Raw genomic sequence first — 25,874 nt, 5'->3', positions numbered from 1 at the left:
CCCGACAGACAAAAATTTAAGAGAAAGTACAAAATCAAACCCCCAGTGCGAAATGTGACTCTCAAAGATGACAGTTGTGCTGATTCACCTACACAATCTACGGATAAGTTATTTTTATTTGCAAGTATTTACCATTTCTTCAGAAGTCAGGAAAAGAGCTTCCAGACTTATTAGAGCACTTGATTACTATTCAGACACGTTCTTCTGACTCGCTTTGCTTATGCTGGTGGAACTGTACCAAAGTGAAACATTTATCACAGGGAAGCTTACTTGCATTACAGAACCTCTTTCCTATTCTGTAACTTTATTTTAAATAAAATTGAATCATAAGTTAGATAGCTTTCCCTAGGCCTTGATATTTTAAAAAGTATTTTAAACAGCACAGTATACTTTCCATGAATCCATACTACTCTTTCTGTTCACTGCTTGTGTGCTATTATTAGAGCTTCCCAGTGATACACACAAAATTAGTTAGTCCTCAGATAGGTTAAATTGCTGTTTGGATCCCCCAAATACACAATAATAAACACGCTTTTCTGCGCCACATGCAATGATAACCCACTAACAACTTGAAAGAGATTAAGAATCATTTCCCTATTATACTTATTATCTTCACATATTTATAAATAATAAAGATACATGGTCTTTGACTTTAAAGATAATTATATTAACTTGTATTAAGTACAGTAATAACCACAGACTTTCACTTCTGGAAACACCAGAAAGGAATGAATGCAAGTGAATTAACAGAAAAAGTAGGCAAGCACAGTTACCATTACACAGATACATTCTATCAAGTAAACAGAATTTTTTGTAGCCGCATACAGAAGAAAAATCACGCTGTGTATATACATAAGCAAACACATATAGACATTCAGATAGACACATTACCCGGATGCGCTGGGGAATCTGTTCAATGAGAAGCAAAGCGCTATGCCATCAGTTGTCTTTGGAAACTCTTTTCCGCACAGCCCCAGCCCGGCACGGTTGCCTCTCACTGACCGGGGGACACCGGCGAGGGGGCGGCAAGCACACGGCCCCTCCAGCACCCACCGCCCCGGGACCGTACCCTCTCCTCCCCCGCGTAGGGACAGGGGCGCGGCACGATGCCCCCCCGGCAGGATTAATTGGCAGCGAGCGCCCACCCCGCCGTGCCGGCAGCAGCCTCAAGGCCGGGAGGGCCGAAGGGCGGTGGCGCTCCAGGGGAGCTCCCGCCGCACCAGACGGGGCTGAGAGCGGGGGCGCAGCCATCCCGACGGCAGGACCGGACCGGACCGCATTCCCTCTCCTCCAGCCTCCGCCGGTCCAGCCTCCTGCCTGCCCTCCCAGCCCCAAGCCCCTTTTTTTCTCGTAACACCTCGCTCAACTTCCGTCCCCGCCCGTTACCTATGTTGCAGGAGCGCGGCCAGACCTGCTCGCCGCCTGCTGCATTAGACCCTCCGCCCAGGCTCCCCGCTATGGCAGCCTGGCTCGGCCTCCGGCAGCCCCAGATCCGAGGGCACCGCCGCCCGGCCTCTCCCAGGCTCCGCGCCGTCCCCAGCCGGGGAGGAGGGCGGGAGGGAGGGCTCCAGACACCCCGTTCTTCCAGCGCTGCCTGCGCGGGCAGCGCCGCCGCCGCACACTCACCCGCGGAGCTGGCGCTCAGCCGCGCCGCGCCGGTGCTCTCACAGCCCGCCGGCAGAGCCCGGCGCCCGCCGGGGCGGAGAAGCGCATCCTCCGGCCGTGGGTCGGGCAGCGGCCGGAGCCCGTTTCCCGAACAAGCGTTTAGAGGAAGCGGCTCAGGCGGGTGCTGCTGCCCCCCCGCTTCTTCCTCCTCTCCCTTCTTCTCCTTTTCCCGTTTAAAAAAAGTTCATTTACCTCGAGGATCCTCCTCCCAGGATTGACGCAATGGCCCGGCAGCGCGCAGAGAGGAAACCTGTTCCACCAGCCCCCGGCTCATTCAAAGTCCGGCGGCAGCACCACGGGCTGCGGCTCTGCCCGCCCGGTGGGACGCGGCGGGGGTCCCGCTCCGCACCCCGGGGAAGCGGGGAGGCCGCAGAGGCAGCCCCCCTCCGAGGGGAAGGGGCCGAGGCTGAGCTGCCGCCGGGTGCACAAAGCCTTTATAAGCAAAGGGGACAGTCCATTGAGGGGTGGGGAGAGTGAATTAATTGCCCCTCATGTTTTACGCCCTTCTTGCCTCCTCTCGCTAGGCCAGGCAGGGCCCTCGCAGCCGAGCCCCCCCGCAGCGCTGCTGGGCGGAGGAGGGCGGGGGCAGACACCGAAGGGGCTAGGGGCTGCCTGGGGCCCTGCAGACACACCTGTGTAGGGGGAGGCTGATGACTTCTTCATGGGGTGGTAATGCAGACCCCAGTGCAGTTGAAGTTAAAGGAGGCAATGTTCATCAGTAATTAAGGAAAGCTTAATCAAGTTCTTCTTTCAGCAGGTGCAGTCTATGCTACTTGGAACGCATTAGTCTACTCCTGGAACTCATCAGTGTTTGGATAAATATCTAAATATGTACTATCTCCAGTGTATTCTGTAAGGACCTCTGAAATACGCATCTTTCAAAGATACTGGTACATTAAATGTTAAAAAAATACAAGAGTGTAACACTTTCTTCCAGCATTCCCATGCTGATAATGTCACACATGCAACACAGGTTACCGCAGAACTTCGCGACACTTATTACTACCCCTAATACCGAATTATCCATGGGGGAGACCATCGATCACAAATTCCAGTGTATCTGTAAGTTTTTATTTTGAATCTCTATATTTAAAATATGCATCAGAAAACATACATCTGAAAATAAAAAGAACTTTATGCCACTACTTTTATCATAAAATGATGCTACAGTGAAAGTGGTTTATGTGGTTGAAAACAGACAGGATATAGTTTTCCTCTGCAAGAACAACAATCAATGGAAGAGGAGGAGTAAGAAACAGACAGAAAAAGAAGATCCTATAATTCCCCTACTCAAGTCAAAATACGCACACAGCTGCAGAACCATGCAGAACCAAGAAATATGATGGTTCCTGAAAATGCTATAGGAAAATGACTAGATGCAGTTTTAAGGGAAAAAGCCAGAGCAGAAGAGACTCACATAAAGAACTATAGAGTTCTAGAAGTATTTTGAAAAGTAATGCAACATACATATATTAAAATACTCCTGTAACACCTATGATTTATTTGGATTTTTGCTTTCAAACAAGCATTGCCTCCAATGACCTAAGACAGACTTTGCTGGAGAATGCTAATCATCTTGAGCCTTTTTTCATTGTTGGCTGCACATAGACTGACCCTAAATTAGCAAAAATTGAAATGGCACAGTTCCTCCAAATACAAGTATGTCACTACCAAGGTACCAAGCACGCTCCTGTATGGACAGGAATAAACAATAGAAGTGAAGCACTTCATGTCAGTACAACTCCGTCCACACTAGGGGCTGCAACAGTATAACTGTATTGGTATAAATAAATTGCTCCCTGACAGAGCGTTGCACTAAGACAAAAGCTGTGTGTAAAACAGGAGCCACATCTTGCTAACATGTTGATAAAATTGTTATATTGCATTCTGAGATAACATTTGACCTTTTGCTAGCGACTTCCATCTCACAATAAAACAATTTGCAGACAATTAATTTTTACAACACACCTGTGAGCTACAATGTTCTGATTCTGCGCATTTTAGACATGAATTAGTGTCAGACAAGGCAGCCGAGTCACCCCGAGCCAAAGAGCCTTTCAGCAACAAGGCCAGGAAGAGACCCAGGAACCCAGCGTTCCTCTGTCCTAACCACAGGCCAACAGTTTGTCATCTGCAATACACAACCTCTACAAATGATCTCCAAAGGGACTGCAAACAGTTTCTACCAAACCAAAAGAAAATACAAAGTTTTCTACACAGTGCTACACATTTTACATTGGAGAAGGAAATGGGCAAGCTCACTGTTTAAAATATAATTTTTCCAGAGCATGGTAAATGGGATTTTCCCATTATAAGAAACACATGACCACTGTGAATTTTCATTAATATAAACTACAAGCAACAAAGATACTAAAACTAGTATTAGTGACATTAGTATTGCGATCTAAATTTGATTTAACATCACTGGAAAAATCTGTCACAATTTCAACAAAATTTCAACAAAAGGGTATATCCACCTCACAGGGAGTGCATGTAATTTCCATTAATGTTAATGGGAGTTATGCAAGTGCATTAAGAGGATAATATACCCCCTGGTCTGAGACAACCCTGCGAAGTGAAAGGTGCTTCCTCTTGAAGAGAATGGGGTTTCCATCTCATGCATTTCAAAAGAACTTGTTCTGGCACTGTTACAAAACAGGATGGATAACAACTATTATGCATACTTGGTGAGCAGTTTCCAAAGTTAAAGCAGTTTAGTGATTTCAGCTAGTTTTCCTATTGCCAAAAATTCAAGGGATATAGACGTATTTAAAACACTGTGGTTTATTTGAAGTCCAGGGCAACAAAATCATGTGAAATTACTGGTAAAACAAGGTCTGAAAGCCTACTGGTGCAATGGGGAAGGAACTTTTTAGTTATCTGCTTTTTAAACAAAACAAACTCTTTTAATTCACTACCTGGAAAATGATTCCACTGATGTATATGGATCACCACAAATGATCAGGAGTTCAAAAGATAAAATGAGGAAGCAAGATCATTCCCTTTCAACTCCCACACCAGCGCTTTTTCGCTGTGCATCACCACCTCATTTTCAGATCTCTCTCACAGTATGCCATGGAACAGCTTGGAGTTATTTTACCATACCTCAAAACCAATGTTGCCTATTATCTAAACAATTTGTCTAAAAAAACCAACCAATCCCAGGATATACCCATTAAAATTAGGAGAAAACAGATGCACAGGGATTTCTTTAAATATCATCACATATCTCTCTGCATTGTTAGGCACATAAATCCCTCCAAAAATTTCACCTACAGGTTCTTACTTTCGAGTACTGGGGCATAGAAAAATATATTGAACAATGCATGTTGGGCTGTTAACTAGACTATGGATTTGCACGTAAAAGGGAGCCACTATGATCCAGCTGGCAGATAGACAGTGGTGATCCACACCTGTTACCTTTTCTTGAGTTCTGAGACAACAGCTGAAACTGAAAGGTGTAACAAGCACTCCTGGGGAACTGTCCCCCGTAAGAGCACAATAGGAAGAGCAGCACGTCAGCGATACAGAGAAGCAACTTCTGGGAAATGAGAAGACAGTCAGGGAGAGTCCAAAGTCACAAAAAACAACACCCCGAAACCAGAAGATAAGTAACATGCTGTGCAAGGCATGTCTTTCGCTGTTGCCAAATACATTGTGCTTTCAGAGCTCAAATATTGTTCTTTTCTCACGTTACGTGGAATAGAAAAGAAAGGCCGGCTTTCACATTTTTATATACTTCAGTCAATGCCTTCCAACTCTTCTTCAGACTGGCTAATCTTTATCATTATAACTACTCATCATGTGTAAACCTCTCAAACCATTAATCATTTTGATTTCTCCTCTCTACTTTCATATTTTTTAATGCTCTGAGCCATCTTTACAGACCCAGAAATAAAGCCAGCAATATAATACCAGTCTGATCTCACTTGCTTTTCCTCAGTGTAATTTATTACAGTAATCAATCCAGAGTTATACTAATTAAACTGGTCAGAGACCTTATGGCAGTATAGAGTTTAATTTTTTACTTCTTTATACAACTGCATTTCAGTTGCATAAAATGTGGAAATACTGCTTCAGCAGCAAACCAGAATGCTATTAGGAAGGCACAAACAGCACAATATGCTCCACTCCTTGAGCCCTCACATGGCACGCATTTTATATCACAGACTCCAGCTCAATATGATTTTGTGGACAATTGCTCCAGTCTTATCTTTTCTATAAATATGCAATCACGTTATGGGAGAAAATGGTTTATATGTTTGAGGTACTATGAAAATGGAAAAGGGGAACAGAGCCAAGAAAAGCAAACGAGAAGGAAAAAATTCACCTCACTTGATTGATCCAAATGCTAAGCAAAGAAATGCATTATACTCTTCAGTGGGAAAAGAAAGATTAAGTGTAGTATACTGTATGAATTTAGTTACAACTATGAGTTTACAATGTGTCAGGACAATATAATTCTAGTTTAAGATTAATCAAATGAATTTTGATCACAACTGACAACAGTGGATGCAAGTTACTTAGAGAAATATTGAAGCAGCAAAGACGATGGGGAAGTTGTCAAAGTAACACCCCAGTGCACTGAGAGAAGTGATAGCTTATCTATTTGGACAACAGACTCAAAACAAATCTTTCCTGGAAAGCCAAACAAATCCATAAGAAAACACCACTAGAATGATTCTGAAGTTCACATACAGAATTAATATGCATGTTCTGAGCATTAATATTATTAATAAGGCTCAAAGATGCATCTGAAGATCTATACAGTGGATGTAAATTTAATGAATTGTTCTTCACACAGTCCATATAAAAAAGAAAAGAGAACAGTAGTGAAAAATGCACACCTCCTTTTTGCCCATTTATAAATTACCCTTAGAACAGCTGCTTGTAAGCCAGCAATGATTTAATAATTTATTTCAGTAAAATTTTTTTCTTTTCATAAAGAATTCAGGGTTGGGATTTTTTTGACATCCTGATCCAATTTTCCCTTGTAGGCTTTAAACACATTTTAGTATGGTGCTCAGACTGCCTCCTGTTCTGATACCTGGATGTTGAAAATGTATGGATAGGGAGTAATGGGACAATAATCTACTGAACACATCATTCAACTAATGATTAGTTGCAATCTCTGCACAAGTTGGTATGTGATGCAAAACGTGAAAGACTTATATTCACTTTTAGTAAAACTTTTCTTAGAGAAGTCAATAGCCATTGCCCTTATTTAAATAACATTTCCTAAGAAAGTAGTAAAGTATGTAATGATGAAATACTCTGTGCCTATCTAAAAAACACCTATCCTCTGGATTTGAAATTATTAGAGCAGAAAAATGTATAATCAACTGATAGAGGATAGATAGAACAGGAGGCCTCACCTTAACATAACACTACAATGTCCACTCTTTTCTGTGGCTCACTGTGCATTTAGTGTTAGTCAAGGATCTATCCGCGTGACCACACTATCTCCATCTATCTCCAGTAAAGCACTCCTGGCACCCTGAATGGTCACCTTCATCTCCTGCCTCTGAATAGCTCCCAAATTGGAGCAGGTACCCACTGTATGTTATTATCCTGGTTTCAGTTGGGATAGGGTCCATTTTCTTCCTAGTAGCTGCTGTGTTTTGGATTTAGTATGAGAATAATGTTGACAACACATATTGTTTTAGTAGTTGCTAAGTTATGTTTACAGTAAGTCGAGGACTTTTTCAGCTTCCCATAGAAGCCGAGAGGGAGCACAGACAGGACAAGGTGGCCAAAGGGATATTCCATACCATCAACATCATGCTCAGCTGGGGGGAGTGAGTCAACAGCTGCGTGGCCCTAGTTGCTGGCCAGGGTCAAACCACGACAGTTATGTACTCTTTGCCATATAAATGTTTAGTTTGTGGTTTTTATGTTCGGGTGAATTCGCTGCATCTACAGCAGAAGTACTTTCACTTACAAAGACCTATTCTGTAGGCACTAAGTCCAAAGGGATGCAACTGGACTTCACCTCCATTAGAAAAGCTACAGCTCACTGTTTACTTACTCTGCTTTTCATTATGTCTTCTAATCATTACTGTTTAGTAGGCCTCCTTCTCTACCTCAAATACTTTTGATAATAATACGGGTATCTGGATCTGTCTGAATATTCATATGTTCTAAGTTGGACTTCAAAATGCATAATTTTAAAAAATATTAGCAGAACAAATTACACAATTGCCAGGGTTTCACACACACAAAGAAGGCTAAGTCATTTTCTTCTTCAGTTCTCTCAATAGCACGAGGGAGGCAAAGCTTCTGGTAGGATGTGATACCTGTTATTAGATCAACTGCTACACATGGGAGGGAACAGACATGCCCTCAGGCATATCAAGCACTACTTCTTCAGGTCTGAAATAGAAGCAGCAATCTTCAAAGTTAAACTGCTCAGAGTTTAACTAATGTGTTAATCAATCCATCTGAAAGAAAAGTAGCTCATATCTCTGATATAGGAAGGCTTTCTAACAAATAAAGAGGAGACACAGCTTGAACTGTTAAAACAAAGAAGTAACTCATCCCCTGAAAAACAGACTTATTACTGGGGTGGGGATACAGGAGAAATCAGAAGAGAGGTTAAGAAAATTACAATGCCTATAAAACCAGCATGTCTAACAAGTCTATCATTTTTACCTTTTAACAGAGTCATGAATTTTAATATTGAGGCTTATCATTTGAAGGTGCTTTGTAGATGTCCCTTGAGGGTCAGGACTGATTCGTCAGAGACAGAGCAGTTACTTTATGAGAAGTGTTCACCTACCAGTTATCGGCATCTCTCACTTACTGATCAACCGCAAGGACCTTGGGGGTTTCCTGACTCCCTTTCTTTAAGGTCATTTTGTTATACAGGTTATTTCCTCTGGGGACTACAGAGATGTATCAGCAAGTAGATATGCAGTTTTGATAGTGTTATGGTAGCTCAGTACAGGTAACGTGCAGTCATTTGCAAGATTTAATGCATACGTTAAGTGTTCTTAAAATATAATTTATTATATCGTAAAAAAGTTTTCAATTAGAAATCAACAGTTTCAATTTTTTTCCCTAGGTCCCAAGGGCAGAGATTATTTATACAACGTCTAAAGGACACTAAAGCCATCCAAATGCTTTCTACTTCATTCAAGATGAGAAAAATACTGAAACAGAAGCATGTCCCATCCCTGCTAAAGAATGCTTTACTTTCATTTCCAGAAAGTTAGAAACAGAGTTGCATCTACACTTGATCTTTAGTCTCACCTCCCTACCTTCATAGTTTATAATCTCCTATAAGGAAGTGACAAGATTCACGTGTGCAAGAAAACCTAGACCATGACTACAATACTATACTGTTAACAGCCACTGGCTCAGTGATGTCGGAAATGGACCCTGCAATGCCATTTCTTCCTCTTCTCATCTTTGGTGTTAAATTTTTTTAATACATCCATATAAATAGATCTGATTTTTGTTCATCTTTCAAAGATTTCAGGATGATTATAGAGTTGTCTGAAGTGCTAAAAATAAGCCTTCAGCTACTGTCTGTGTTCAGTCCTGTGCAATTAGATTCTTCTTTCATATTTTATATAACAAGATAAGAGATTCCAATTCTGTAATCTGACTAGCATCCTGGTCTTCTACCTAATTATCTTAGTTTCAACCTTTTATTTTCTATCACATAAGTACCCTTTTTAGGCGATTTATATCTATGTTTTCTTCATGCGTACGGCGTACTACAAGATCCAACTGAGCTCCTTTGCTATTCAATACCATCACTTTGAGTTATTATTTGTAATCATAATTTCTCTTTCCATTTGAGAAAAATACTTAGCTCTATGTCATTTTCTCTAGATTCACAAGCAGCATCCACTCTATTTGCCATTTAAAAAACCCCTAACTCATCACCGTTGTAGGAGCAAAGCTGGCTGCAGCTATATTTGGCAAAGAACAAATTGAGCCTGATTGGTCCCTCTAAACATCATTTTGATTCTTTATTTTTTTTATTTTTAAACATCACAGCTGCCCTTTCTGGCTTCAAATACGTATTATTTCTGATTTCAATCATTCCTTGAAACTTATGTCTGATCCTGAATTCAGAGAGAACTTTATTACTAACTTTAGCAGAAGCACAGTTTATATTTCTATCACTGCAAAGCTTCTTCATTACCAGTGAGCAACAAATTGCAGGTCAGATATCTGACATATAGTAAGTCTCATTTACACACTTAAAATGGAGTGAATTGATTTTTCAGAAGTGGTTAGCACTCATGGGAAACAGTTTGGAAAAATTATGTAGCTTTCCTTATGTCCTGAAATTGTAGCTGAAAAATCCCAATGTTTGTCAATGCAACCTTTTTATTTGTACTTTATTTGACTTTATGTTATTTGCATACCTCATCACACTCATGGTTGATTATAGTAATAACTCAAGAAACTTTCTAGTCCCAAAGTATAGCAGAGATCAACTACCTCCCCCTGCCAAATAAGAGTGTCTGACATGAAAAAGATTACCTGAGTGTATTTCTTTAGAAATTTAAGAGATTATTTTTCAAGATAGGACCGGATGCTCTTAGTTGGAAAAAGCTCTTACCATACACTGAAAAGTTGACATGTAAACTGTAGATACAGAGCAATTAGTTAAAATCAGATTTTAAACTCAAAATCTGTTCTTGCAGATTTGGCTTTTAGGTTTTTCTGACTAAAACCAGGCAGTATCAGCAAAAAGCTCCTGGAGGTACCTATCAAGTCATCACAGAGATTTTTAGTAATAACAGTGGTAAAACCAAAAAATTTAACTGCTATCCTTCAAGTATGAATGACAGTAAAGCGCCTATCAATATTTATAGCTCAATATTAAAATGTTTTTAATTTTGTTTACTAGCAATGAAGTAGGTCAAGACAAACTTCAGACTTAGTAATTTCCAGCTGAATGGATTTTAAAAAGGACAGAATCTTTTGTGAAGTGGAATGTTTTATCCGAAGAGTTCTGGCTATAGTAGTATGTATGTCATTTCCTACCCACCAGCAGATTTTTGTCTTGCATATTTCTAAATGCACACACACTCACACACCAAATTTTGTTCTGGCTTGCATCAGCTTAATACAAAGTAACTGAAATAGTCTAGTATATTTTACCAAGAAGAAAGTATTTTAAATGAACAACAACACAAAAAATATTTCACCAAAAGCACCGTGACACACTTGCTAAATGAGAATCTATTCAACACTCACAGTTTTATGATTAAAACCTCTAAAATGCCTTGGGCAATTTTAATTTATTAAAAAAAACTATCCTGGGCATAAAATTCTTGCAAAACATGGTGGTTACAATATCCAAGGTATGGAAAAAGGAGAAACATATGCAAATAATAACCCAGTCTCAGGCTCACCAAGTCAAAATCAAAATGAGTTATATCAGGTAGCACCTGTTTAGAATGTTTGCTTTCAAATGCTGCATGAATTAGTAGATATTTGAAACTTAAAGCAGTGTATCATCTGCCAGAAGGAAGCTGATAACACTTCAAATGCTAACAGCAGTGGAAAACACGTTAATTTTTTATGGGCAGTAATATCTCTTACAATAAAAAAAAAATCTCTTAATATCTCTTAAAAACCATCTTTATTTGAACCATATTAAAACTGAATGATAAGAAGTTAGAAGTAGTATTTCATCTCCTTGTCCAGATCTTTTAAGATATTGTTTATGCCCTACAAAGAGACTATGAAAGACTTTTCACTATCAATTGGGATAAAGTGTTATCTCAAAAAATAATGTGTTTAGTTTCACTTATTTTTTAATGTAGCTATATATCTACTCTATTAAAATTCAAAACAGTCAAAAGGAAAAGCACCTAAAAAAATCTTTCAAAATACAGGAATACTTCTGTTTAAAAATAATATGTGCAAAGAAAAAAAGACAGCATTTTGAAAGTCTTCTTAGATCTCAGTTAGTAATTTGTCAAAACCAGCCTGAAGAGCAGAAAGATGAATGATATATATTCATTTGATATATTCAGATGCAATTTTTAAAGACAAAAATGTTAAGGTTGGAAACCTGCTCCTCCCAGCTAACTCCTCCTCCTACTCCTCCCCCCACCCGATAATTCCCCTTTCTTATCCCACTGCTATAGATACGCCTAAAATAAACCCTTGGATCTGAACTCCAGACAGACAAGGGCCAAAATTTGTAGCTTGCAGCTTTTCCTAAAACTCAAGCCAATTCCATACCCACCCACCCTCACCCCCCAAAAAAAAAGTTCCCAATTGGAATTCAAGTCACTAAGGTTAGTATTGTTCTAGAGCTCTTTTGGTTTGGTGGTGGATTTTTTTTTTTTCCTACTATGAGGTATGAGTTTTTGATCACGAATTTTAGTTTAGAACAATGTTTTTGGGCTGAGCCGCTTCCTTTGCAGCTCAGGGTAAATTCAGCCTGTATCTGCACATATCAATCATCCAGATTGATGAATGCTGGATGAATGCTGGTACTTTAAAAGAAATTCTGCAGAGAGAAACAACAGGAAAGCTATTCCAGAGTTACTATTGCAGACTGCCAGATCTCAGTATGAGGTGGGAATAGCCAGCCACTTCCCACAGTATTTGATCTTTTGCAACCCCTAAGCCTGCCCTTTGCCTGACACTGCAGAACACTAAGATGAGATCTGCATCAGGACATTACGTTATCATATGGCAGTGTAGTTCAGATCTGAGGCCACTTTGTGTTACGTTAAACTTTACTTTTGGCTTTTTCTAGATGAAAATATGAGTTATAATTCTGTTAGATTTTTAGCTTAACTGGTTTTGTGTATCTTACATTCTCTAATAGTAACTTGACTTCTTACCTACTGCTTTTCATAATTAGATCTCAAAGAGGCTTATGAATCAGATATGGAGTATTTGTTACATTGATTGAGAAACTGAGCTGTAGAAAGTTAAAGTGACTTACTCAAGGTCAATTCAACAGGTCAGTGATCCATCTAGGAACAGACATCCTGGGCTCCAAAACACTGTTCTATTTGCTATCACTTTCCTACTTGAAGCCCATGGACCCCTGAGGCTCCGCAGATTAAATCTCTAAGGCTACATAATATGCAACCACTTGGTTTGCTTATGATAGTTTCTACACCTGCATCAGAACATTTCAACCATCCTGTGCTAACAGCTCTCCTTGATACTCCAGCACATGGAAGGGCTTTCAGATTAGTGTTGCCAACCAAGGTGTCAGACAATTATGCTCTGAACCGTCACCCACTTAGATAACTGGAGCAATAATGCAGGGCTCTAGGCAATACGCATTCAAATAATGCTACCACGGAGTGAGCATATGAGAACTGCCCTGTACTCTGGAGAAGCCTCCAGAGCAAACGAGGTACCTACATGTGTGCAGGTACATCTGGTGAGTGTCAACTAAGGAATGCTCCAGCACTTACTGCAGTCGGCAATATGCACATATGTTTCTGAGGTGTAGGGTGAGGCAGAGGAAGGGAGACAGGGAGAAGAACAAGGGGAATGGTGGGGTACAGCATCCGAGGCAATAACAACCTTTCCATGCAAGACACAGACCTATACACTGACTGGTGTTAAATTTGAAACAGAAACTCCTTAACGCAACCTTAGTAAAGCAGTTTATACTTTCCGTATCTGGTATTCTGGGCTGTCTGAAGACTTGGATAGACAGATCTATATTGATGACACAATGCTCAAGTGCTCAATCGCTCAACAGCCATGAAGTAAACAGAACAGGAAGTTTCAAAGAATAAATAAATAACTAGGATTCTGATATAATCACATAACTTCAGGTACTTATAACTTATCCCAGTCCTGTCCAGTTTGTGAGGAAAAAAAAAAGGCAAGTAGGAAAATATCAATGTATTTATGATGGAAAGTCACGATTCAGTATCTTGCTACAACAGTTAATAGGCAGACTGTTTACTTTGATCCCCTAAGGATCTGTACTGGTTTTGTCTGGGATAGAGTTAATTTTCTTCAGAGTAGCTAATATGGTGCTATGTTTTAGATTTCCGTCAAAAAGAAGTGTTGACAACACGCTGATGTTTTAGTTATGGCTGAGCAGCGCTTACACAGCATCAAGGCCTTTTCTGCTCCTCACACCGCCCCACCAGCGAGTAGGCCGGGGGTGCACAAGAAGCTGTGGCGGGGGACACAACCAGGAATGGCTGACCCCAACCGACCAAAGGGACATTCCATACCATATGATGTCACGCTCAGCATTAAAAAGGTGGGGGAAGGAGGAGGAAGAGAGGACATTCAGAGTTATGGCATTTGTCTTCCCAAGTAACTGTTACGTGTGGGAATGGCTTTCCTGGAAATGGCTAAAAACCTGCCTGCCGATGGGAAGTAGTGAATGAATTCCTCATTTTGCTTTGCTGATGCATGTAACTTTGCTTTACCTATTAAACTGTCTTTATCTCAACCCAAGAGTTTTTGCACTTTTACCTTCCCATTCTCTCCTCCATCCCACTGCGGGGAGTGAGCAAGCGGCTGCGTGGGGCTTAGCTGCCTACCGGGGTTACCCATACCAGGATCACAGGCACGCAGCACAAGAACAAAAAAGATGGAAAAAAATTTGCAGATGAGTACTCAAGATCCAGAACAAAATACCATGTTCCAACTGAGTCCCTTTCATCAGTCCTTAACTGATGCCTCTGCTGTAAGAGATCTTAAGAGACTAAAATGTTTTTTAAAACTTAAGCATAATGCAGATTTGTCTGTTGCAGAATTGATAACAAACAATGGTGATAACTCACAGCATTTGCATAGCTTTACCAGTTTGTACTTAACAACAAACTGCCTTGAGGATGCTGACACATATGCCTCGTGCACACTCTTCAAATCATTGAGACTCCGCTGCCGCTAACAGCATCTCAAGTTAGAAAGCACCGCTCATCAGTTTTTACTCTGTGATCAAATTTGAACATCAGAAAAACCTCAAGGGCTTGTTTTGACTTTTGAAAACATTCTTAGGCTAGAACCTTTTTCTTCAAGCAGCACATCTTTTCTTTCATTCCCTCCTCAACTGCCTCTGCAAGTTCTAATTTTCCATACACATTCCCAGTTGTGAGCATGTCACTGACAAATCTAGACGTAAAAGTCACATGTTGAGTGATAGAAAACTCCTTGCTGCTGGAATCAAATTAAAAAAAAAAAATTCTACTGAATTTTAGGATGGCCTGAATGGATCAAACCAATAAAAAAAGGGCTGACTTTAAACTATTCTGCTAGTTCAGACATGTTTAAAAACGTTGTTGGATTAACTTCATCCCAAGAGACTTTGTGCTAGATCAGGTATCATTTCTCCTCCCATAGTTCACCAGAATAAATCATGAGCTTGGTTCAATCTGGCAAAAAGACAGATCTAAATCTAGTTTATACTTCCAGATAATCCAGTAGTGCACAGATCTAATCTTAATGATCACAAATACAATCTGCAAATGTTATTCTCCTTGCTTTAAAACAGAGCTAGGGAGTGGGAGTGTTAACATTTGCTTATCAGACATAAACACAAGGCAAAGGGATTGAAAGTATCTATTTAATAGGCTGTGTTACAAAGCAGGAGCTCCTTAGACCTTTAACAACAATAATCTCATAGAAAGTCTTCTCAAAAACTTTATAGCAGATATTTCTCTTCCTTCTGTTTGCAATGTGCTGATTTTAACCTCTCACTGTCTGACAAAAATGAATTCAGGGAAAAGTTCATTAGATCTGCCCCAGTGTCTAGAACAGTGATGAACTAAGGTAAGTTAGAAGCTTAAGTTTCTTAGTAGCTTGATCAGTTTAATGGAAAGGAGCAATTAAATACTGTGGTAAATAGTTATAGCATGGATATAGATATGATTAACTGAAGTTGGATTTGTAAGCCTTATGTTGTCGAGCTGCTTTTGATTTTACTTAAGATACACATCAGTCCCTGACTGTCCCCTTTCCATGTCAGCTCTGTGTTATCTCAGTGCTTTTCCCCATACCACTTTCACTGAAATAAAGAATATCATACGAATGGTCCAACTGCAGTGGTCTGAGGCAGCATACATGAAATTGTAGTTTATGTTTAGCAGCACTTATGTAAGATTAGAATAACCAACCTATTTAATTTTTACAAACTTATTGCATTTAAAAAGTCTTACAGGTCATTCTACATCTGTGTTTATGTGATGATGAATCCTTCCGCAATTTAAGCATTGAAGTATTTTGTCCGCATTCTGACACATTATCATAAAGTCTAAGGATTACAGTAAGGATGGCTATTCCTAGGGGCATAATATTAGCTGCATATGAGATTGATGTTGGTAGCTACAACGAAGCATAATACCACTATCTCTGCTATAACAGGGCATTAGAAGTTCTCTTGCTGACCTACAGCTCTAAAAATAAATGCTGAGTGCCTCAAATAGCTTTGCAGCAGTTCCTAAGTTAAAAAGATTGAACTACAACTGTCAAATTAAATACAACATTGTGAATTCTTCAAGTACAATTAAAATGGGCATGATTTGAAGCTTGCATTTTCACATACTTTCGTAAATACGAATACTCAGACAATGCTGCAATTCAATATTGAACGCACATATGAAGCTACGTCACAAACATAGGTAACACTCAGGTCTCATACTACTTGACCTCAATGAAGAAATGGTTTTCAAAAATTTGGACAAAACTCCCATGCATTTAGCTACTATTAAATTTTAGTAACTCCATAAATCAACAGTGATGCACCCTCAAAAGCTTGTAAATACTCTCCAGCTTTATTTCAGCTTTATTAATGCTTCTCTGACTTAGTAATACACATGGGAACAGTCTTACCACAACTTACCACAAAGGCCAAGCAGATTATTAAGTAACTAATTCTGGGGAACTGGATGAAGTCTGAGTGGGTGCCTCAGTGAGCATCTTCAAGCAGGAAGACATGTGCTTGTTTATTATGATTTCAAATTATTGCTTCAGATGTTTATGACAACAAAAGGCACCTTGTTCTTCCAGTATTCCTTGAATTCATTTAGGATACAATCAGAAGTAGCAGAAAGTAACCAGCAAATATGAGAAACATAACAGTAACACAAAGTAATTTTCAAAGTTGATAACCACTAGTAATACACAGAATGGATAAAAGTCAAACCGTTTTCATCTCCCTGTCTGAAAGCTTCATTAAAAATTAGACTTGCCAGGTGTAAAATATTTCATACCACTATAACGTGCACTGCCATTCAGCTCGCACTTTACCTCGCCACATCTGCATTCCCGTAATTCAGAAACTCTTTGGGATGCAGCAGTCTGACTACCTGGTACTGGACCCTTTCCTTTAGTTGGTCAATAGGCAGTGGGAAAACAACATGTTCTAACACTGAAGGCAAGAAACTGCATCAGGAAAACCAGGCTAGAAAAAGAAATAAATATTCCTAGACAGAGGAGTCAACTAGACCTAGATAAGTAAATATTCCTAGAAAGAAGAGACAACTAGAGCTAGATAAGTAGGTAGAGACAGTAGTTAGTAGCCTGAGTTTCCTCCCTCCAGTTAACCACCCTCCTTAATTCAGTCAACTGAAATAATATGTGTCATTAAAGATTTTCTGTGATAGGAAGAGGTTAGGAAAATAGACATCATACACTCAATATGTTTTTAGACTACATAGAATGCACTTAAAAGAAAATGAATGGAATATTAAAATATCATCTTAGTTTACATCTGCCTATGTTGTTGCCAATACTTCTTCATAAACTTCACACACAGCAGGAAACACTCATAAAATCTTCTCCACTCACCTGATGTGATCTTGACAATGGAACAGTATTACATAGTGGCATCTAAATGGAGACTTACCATGTTCGGTTGTCAGCAAAGTTGGTAAAGAAGCAGTACCATAGATCAGAAGTAAGATGCAGTATCTTTATCAATAGTTTCAGGGCAAACAGAAAAAAAAAAAAAACGAGGCAAAAATTTGGAGTCTCAAAATTCTAAAGCTCTGGTCCCCAGCAAAGCAGTATAAGGATATAAAGAAAAATGGACAGTGGAGCCTAATCTGAGGCTTTCAAGTTTGACAATTTCAAACTCATTCTCAGAAATTACACAGTTCTGCTCATTTACCAGTTAGCTAAGAAACCTAGTTATCAGTCCCGGTATCCTTGTGATTAACCACTCTTACCCTCATTTTTTTTCAGTGGGAGCCAGCATAAGAAGGTGGTTATCTGTTCAAAATCACAGTGTGATTCATTAGAAAGCAGCAGTACTTTGAGTAGCTAAGTAACAAGGTGTAAAACACTTGCACGTAATGCTATCCACCTCATTTTACGCATGTACCAACATAAATAATCATAGACACGACAGCAACAGGGAACAAGGTTCAAGGATACCTGATTCCTCTTGTTTTTCTGACAAAACCTTTCCCTGGTGAAAAAAAATTCAAACCTCACCTTGTTAAGAACAAAGTGCACATCAAACTTGTTTTTTACAATAAAAATCTTATCCAATGTATCTTTAAATCAAAAAAATAAATCTACTTAAACTAAGGATTGCATTGCACATCCACTTCTCTATCTAAACTGAGAATGAACAAGAGAATTAATCCAAAGACAACTGTTCCTTATGTGACAGCACACTGCCAGATGCTAAGACATTATGCTGATCTGGATGGTATAAGAATCAAACAAAAACAGAATGGTTGCAACACTTCAAAAAGCCGCGTCAAAATTTGAGTCACCTAAGGTCAGCAAACCCGATGGCTACCAGGCTTGCTGTATTCTAGGATATGACAAACGATCTCATCTTCCTAACACACTTGCTCCAGATTTCTAGACAAGTCATAAATTTACTGTACACCCAAAATTGGTGCACTGCCTGTTTGCAGCACAAAGCTCATATCAACTCTACTTCCCCTGATGTTCTCTCATCTGTATCTGTCAAAGCGAAGGCCTTATCACAATGCCTTGACAAGCATTTATCCATATTTAGTTAGGTACTTTCACATTACCCCCTCTATTCTTATTACTCAGTTCTGTTCTTCTTTTATTGTTCTCCTGCATATCTGGTAGACTACAAATACTCAGGCAAAGTACATTGAATCCATGAACTTTCATTTAAAAAAGATGAAGAAAAAAAAAAAAAGAAAGCATTCTACACAGAGGACACATTGTGTAAACTCATATTCTTCCAGTCAGACTGTAATTCAAATTACAGCATTTTAGGAAACCCTAGCTTACAGTTTCTGAATAGTCGATTGCCACTCATCTAATATGAAAAACTGTGTGCCACTGTAAGTACCTTTGCCCTTTATAAAAATACTTTTTTTTTTTTTTTACATTCATGTATGAGTGTAAAACATTTTTTAAACGAACCACACACCTAATTCCTAGAACAAAAGATTTCCTCCTCACTCATGTGCATTATACTTCAAAACTAAGCAAATGTCAAGCCTTTGATACTGCTTGCACTATTACTTGAAAAAAAGGCCGAACCACTTAATTTCCAAACTAAGGAGCACCTGAAAAGTAGAAAACATAACAGAAGACACTTCTAACATATAACAGAATTCAAGCAGTAAGGCTGTATTTAGTATTTTTCTGAGCTCTGTAGAGCTTAGCACACAAAGTCTGATTGCACGCAGGGATCTGCTCACCTGAACATCTGCTGATAGAAAGGTGTTAAATGAAAACCATCCCAGCACTTACAGCAGCAGCCTAGATTCAACACAGCAACACACTCTCCTTAGCATGACTTCAGAAAGACCAAGTAATGGTTACTGACATTTCTAACAATGAAAACTTTGAAGTTCTATTTCTGTTTATATTTCTTCCACTTATACACTAAATACAATAGGGTTTACCCATGCAAGCTCCTGGACAAACCTAACTGAACAGTGTGACCAAGCAGATAGGGTTATACTATTATTTGAAATTGTAGGAAAAACAGCTGGGTTATGTTCAGTAAGCAATATGCTGCTGTGTCCTTTCATTAATGATTCGCAACTGGGTAAGATGGAAGGTATACAGTTTTCTGCTGTAACACTGGGAAGCGTATCCATTATACACCTGTAGCATTTTTTTTTTTTCCCTGTTTCAGTTACTATTGCTGTTCATTTAGGTCACGAGGCACAACATTGTGTTTTCAGAGCCCAGGGTTGTTTCCTTAGGTTGGTGATAGCTAGATATAAGAATAGGCTGCAAATGCACTTTCTACGTTAGAAGCAGCTTAATGTGAGTATATATGGCTGCATGCGTCTGAACTGAAGCAAAAATAGGAATTAAAAAATCCTCTTGAAATCCTGTACATCTCTTGTGAAATTAAAAAAAAAAAAAAAAAGAGAGAGAGAAAAAAAGTGAATCATAGCTTGTCCTTTGAACCTCTTCAGTAACAAATATCATCAAATACTGCACTGTCCAAGAGAAAAACACAGCATCTACCAGACTGCTTTGAGCTTTCAAAGGAAATATGCCCTGACAAGCTCAATAAATGAGACAAAGTTTATATGCAAGATATTCTGTGAAACTCTAGCTTGGAAAATTCCAGCAAGAAGAAATGAAAAAAGTTAGAAAAACTGTCCATTTCTAGAATAAATAAATAGAAAAAAGGACAGAGTGACAAGGGACAAATGACAAATCACCAAGCAGACAGGTTTCTGTATTTAAGAAAAATATAAAAAAAAAAAAAAAAGGAAAGTTTTTTTGGGGGTCATCGTCTTCTTAAACAGCTTAAGTAGGAAAGCTTTTTATTTCAAAGCAGCACAGAGTAAGTGCCAATGTTTCTTTAAAGAAATGAGCCTGATATTGCATATTTATCAGGCACTCTAGGGACTTGTACAGTGACTACATGCCAGATACTTTAGAGAAAAGATACTAATCTGTTTATACTCCTATAAACCATACTGCTGTGAGCAGGCACAACAGCAAGCATAGCACGTATACTGGCCTTATGAGGCAACCATGAAGCCCTACATGATAGACTATTGTCCATACTCTGACCTAGATAGCAAATTTATTTTATATATTGACTATTTCCTTGTTTTCTTGGTACATCTGTAATCAGGAGTCTTGCTAACTTAAAAGAAAACACACTGGAAGGCTTGTTAAGGTGCTGGTTTACGTAGAAAGCCACCTAGAAAGCAGATAATTCAACCTATATTGTTTGTCCTCCAGCCTCCCACTTATTGTTTGTAATTAAATTAGATGAGAGCAGAGGCTGCATCTTTTTATGCATTTCTGTGTGACTTAGCATCCGGAAGCCTTCATTAAAATACAATCTCTTTTGGCTCTTCTGATCTATAAATTAATCATTTAGAAGATAAAATACTACAAAAAAATCCGAACAGCTGTAAGGTGTAATGCATCTGCAAAGAAAGAAACCCATTTCAAATGCCCTTTGAAATATACTAGTATTTGTTAGTGGAGTCCGATGTGCCAGACTTGCATTTCTGCACATACCTGTCATTTCCAACAGTATTCACTGCTCCCCTAACTGAATCAACTCCTTCATTCCTCATCAATGCACACTTTTGTCTGTGAAATATCAGGCTGTTTTCATGATTTATTTATTTCGAGTCATTTGGTAGTAGCTAGGAAGTCAATAGGTGCATGTTAAAATGAGTTTTCTTAATTATTTAAGTCTTCAGAAGATTTAAAAAAAAAAAAATCTTAACATGAATTGAGCATTCACTAAATAATGCTCAAACAATAAGAACCCCTTACAGTCTTTTTAAATATAAATAAGGGACCTGACAAGCTAACTTTGAGAATATCCATCAGAATAACTAAGATTCCTAGGCACAGTCTGCCTCTCCTGATACAGGTTCCTACTGTTGCATATTGAGTAAAACCCATTGATATTGGTGCACTGACAGATAGGCAACAACGAAGATGTATGGCCACCCTCTTCTAGCCTTCGGCGTTGAAATAACGTCCATTGCATGATTAATGGATGCTGCATTTGTGAAAAGGTTCTGTCATCATTAAGGATTTCTGAAACAATGTCTGTTCCAACATGTTTTTCATGCAGCTGAGGTCAGCACTGAAAGATGTCAACTGAACACCAGGAACTCCTGAAGCAGCTCCTGAGAGACAAACAGGAACGAAGATGCAGCTGACATTCAACAGCAAAAGGCGTCCAGCTTGGGACTGTAACTCTCTTCCTGGATTTGAAGGTGTGTGCAAATCAGTGAAGCAATATAATGAACTGTAATGAAGTTGGCTCATAAAGAGTACACAAAGTGAGAGTCTTCTAGTAAGATGAGATAAATAAGTTGTTATTGAGTAAATAAAGTGTTATTGCCTAGGAGGACAGAACAGCATAAACTGATCAAACGCTCATTCTGCTCTACAGAGAAGTACGTTAATACAAAACATTTATCAATCAGAAGTTCTAGAAGTTTTATTACAGATGAGCTGATCAACAATGTTTAAAGAATGAGAAATTTCTTATCCAACCAATTTTCTGTTACAATTTCCTCTTGTGTATAGGAATACCCTTCATATAAAACAGAAGTTTAGGCTGCTTAGAATGATGCCAGAACTGATCCAGTAGCAACTTCCCACCCAAAAAATGCCAGCACAGACAAATTTTAACTTGCTTTCCAAGTCATCACGTGTACCTCATGTTTTTTTTCAGGAATGTCAGTAGGGGACTGAGAGGAAGGAAATTTATTTCATAATTCCTAAGAATTTTCCAGGATGTCCTGTATGTCAACTGCTAAGTGATTTTAATACGTTGCTTGCAGCAATTTTGAGACCATGAGCCATTTTGAGAAAGGCAAGATGAACAGGATAAGACTGGCATGGTTACCACGTTGTTTGAGATTCCACGAAGCCAAGCCTTCTAAATAACCGGTAAGGGTTCTAACATGATGTAGAAACTATTTCCTAGTATGCACAGAAAGAACTTGCCTTGAGAAGACAAAAAGTTGCTACCAAGCAACTTTTGCTGCAGACAAAAGATATAATATACTTTATGCGCACAGAGAAAAGAATCAAATTGAACTTTGAAAGGTAATGATAATCACAATGTTTGATATAGTTTATCTAGTAAGTTGACTTACCAAAACCCGAGACTTAATCATATGCATGTTTGTCCAAGGAACATAAGGTAAAACTATGTCCGTGTTTCTAAGATGCTTAATTGTAGATCTGCAATTATTCGTGACAGAGAAGGTTAATAGAACCCAGTTGTTACTGCTACTATTTACCAGAGCTGCTAGATATCAAGGCTGACCTCCCTGTGAAACGGTGGTTTCATCCCAGTTCTCTTCAGTGGGAGCAGAGATACGCAACACATGGTGCTGCCTTTGATAGTGAAGGCTGACCTCTGCCTGCATTTTTAGCTAATACTTCCCTGAACTTCCCTGTGCCCCTCTGAATTCAGATGCATTAAAAGGGGTGGAAGCAGCCTCAGGATAAAGGTGAAAAAGGTCTCTTTCCCTTCCAGTGCATCATATCATATAACAGACACCCACTCCCATGATAGGCAGCTGCTGTGCTTTGTGGAGTGTCACAGGCCCCCTCCAGCCCCCCACACCTGACATTCAGAGGCAGAGGGTTAAAGACAACCCGTGGTCCTGTACTAAAAACACAGAAATACCATCACCACAGAGAAGAAATGAGAGTTAGAGGATTAAAGTCTGCTAACTTTCCCTCTTCCTCTGTGTCAACTCTGTGAACTGGTGATTCTTATTCAGTGTCTGTGTGAGAAGAGAAAGTTTGTACAGAATCAGTGTGTGACCCCAGGAAAGAAACCCCATATTTTTCCTGTTTCTCAAACTTGGAAAGTAAAGGATAATTTTTTTTTTTTCAGTTCTTTTTCTTTTTAAACTATAAATTTTCATTTAGCTATTGTGCGATCCTCTAATGGGGTTTGAATAAGAGACCTTTTCTTTCATAATGCTTGAGGGAAAAGATTCTAGGTTTTAAAAGTTCCTCGCACGGCACTAATGGCCTTTCCAGAAAGAGCTGGGCAGGGGCGTACCCCCTCGTGGCAGCGTGCAGGATTCTCCCTGGCTAGCTTCAGACAGCATGCTATTCCCCTGCGCCCCCATAAGTCAGTGTCACTTTAAAACATAAGAAATGTTTTCCTATTTATGTGTCTAATCCCCTGATGATTCAGCTGCATAGGGAAGGAAGAGTTCATATGCCTTTCATTTGGTCACAGATGGCCTGAAGCAGTCTTTATACTTTAATACAGAGCAAGCCCATTGAGAGGAAAGACAGACACATTCCTTTTGCTTGGTCAGACTCTATGCCCTGAAAGTGAGGGTCTGTGAAGAGCACATCAGACTGTTCTGTTAGATCCCAATATTGGCTTTCACAAGTGGTCCAAGCATTTGTAAAAAAGTGAGATTTGTGGCAGAGCCTAATGCAGAACACTGAAAGAGCTGCTGTGAGAAGAAATGCACAAAAACTTTCCTCACGATAGGAAGATAGAGTCTGTTGTCCAATTTTGATGTCACTTGCTTGTCAGCACTGGTTTGTCTTTGCAGGGTCCAACGTCACCAGACTTAACCTTGCTTTAGGGAAATCTTTCTGTGAGAATCTGCACATCCAGGTTAAGCCTCACAGAATGGAGCTGCAGCTCTCGGGAGACTTGAGGAATTCCACATGTGTCCCACTTAGAAGCCCGTATCTTAACAGTGCCCATAGCTCTCTGACTTGGCTCCATGCTTTCCCATCTTCGCTGCTGCCACAGTGAGGCACAGAGGTGATGGACCAAATGGAACAGGGAGCAAGAGTTCTCTAGTCACTCTTCACCTCAGAAGAAAAGGGGTGGAAACTGAAATAAGAAGTCACTACTCACTAAAATGAATAAAGCTTAAAAGACAAAATGGTCGAGAGCAGTTCAGCTGGCATTTTATCTTGCGGCTGAAGGCAGAAAATTTGATGGCTTGAGCTGCAGCATGGGCCACAGTCCCAGAGCTTCCAGCAAGAACATTGGTCCACCTCAAATTCTACACCTATGAGGGAAGAGTGATAAGATACACTACAGCAGGATACGCATGTTTTGTTTTCTGAAATTAGAAATCTAATTTTGGTTTTAATTTTTATTGTTTTTTTTTTTTTAAATAATCTTACATCAAAAGAATCCCTGGTGGTAGTTCACTGACTGAAAAAAGGTCAACCCAAGAATGTGTCTGCCAGAACATATTTGTCTCAGCTACATTCCCAACTGGCAGAAAGACAGCAATAATTTAGATGGATCAAATAAATCTAAACTGTCCATATAAACAGTAAATAGATCCATGTGTTTAGATGCCTTCCCCCAAAACAGCTCCAAAAGGCAGAAGAGCCAGAAAAGATGAGAAAGAGAGAAAGAATCAGGCAGAGAATGAAAGCCAACAAGAAACAACAGACTGCACGTAATAAAATTTAATACAGTGCAGTTCCCATTCAAATGGGCCTAGGAGTTTAATGATGCAGCCTGACTGATCATATCAAACAGAAATGAACTGCCCAGGAACATAGATAACACTCTACTCAGCAGGATTAGGAAGCAGATCAGTCACAGCCTTTGTTTGCGCTGTCTTCCTTCTCTTTACTGGTAGAATACTGTTTCTGACAGTGCTTTTGCAAGCTCTTCAGGAAAGCTTCTTTTTATTTCTTGCACTGCAGTTCAGTCAAGAATATTAAAGAAAAAAGGGTGGATTAACTACTTGACAGTAATTGGGAAACACCTCAGGATACAAGTTCTGTTCTTCCAAGGAAAAAGGGTTAAAATTAAAATAGCTGATTTTAATGGGACTGAAAGATCAATATCAGACCCCATGGCAAATTAATAGTACGTGTAATAAATGAAAAGAGGTTACTGCCAGACTGCTGAAAAGTGTCACTGGGCAAGGGAACTAGGGATCCAAGATGTCTGCAGGCCATTCTGTACCACCTTCCTGACCTCATTGTTAAAGTGAATTAAATATCAGAACCACTAGGTGAAACTAAATGTACAGTATCTCTCAAGCTCCACAGAAAAGTCATGAATCCTCCGTTAGAGATCTGTATAAGATAAGTGGATTCCATATATTTATGGAAGACATACATATGTATAAGAAAACTGGATTCCATATAAGTAGTTGGGGTGAGGAGAGTACAAAAGAGTATTAGGTCAGAGTAGGAATTTCTCTGAAGAGGTAACAGGTCATGCGAAATATAAGGAGTGAAGAAAGTTAAAGGATTTTTTTATAGGGAAGAAGCAAGGAAGCATACACAAGAGACATGATGGTGATAATGAAACCCAAAACGGTGATGATGCA

At 39.4% G+C, this 25,874-nt stretch overlaps 1 protein-coding gene across 10 annotated transcripts in view; it reads right to left on the bottom strand.

The window, feature by feature from the left end:
* The window catches only part of SULF2 (sulfatase 2), a 162,892-nt gene that overhangs the window by 67,363 nt on the left and 69,655 nt on the right, over positions 1–25,874 (bottom strand). Inside the window, exon 1 of one of the 10 annotated variants that reach the window (XM_074605118.1) lies at positions 1,858–2,196. The exons of 7 other annotated variants lie outside the window; for them this stretch is intronic. The gene's annotated coding sequence lies outside the window, so the exon portion shown is untranslated. 2 more of the 10 variants (XM_074605111.1, XM_074605116.1) reach the window with 2 other exon arrangements.

This window comes from Larus michahellis, chromosome 12 (assembly GCF_964199755.1).
Source record: "Larus michahellis chromosome 12, bLarMic1.1, whole genome shotgun sequence".
Taxonomy (NCBI): domain Eukaryota; kingdom Metazoa; phylum Chordata; class Aves; order Charadriiformes; family Laridae; genus Larus; species Larus michahellis.
The sequence above is the reverse complement of the archived record's forward strand: the minus strand, read 5'-3'. Positions and strand labels throughout refer to the sequence as shown.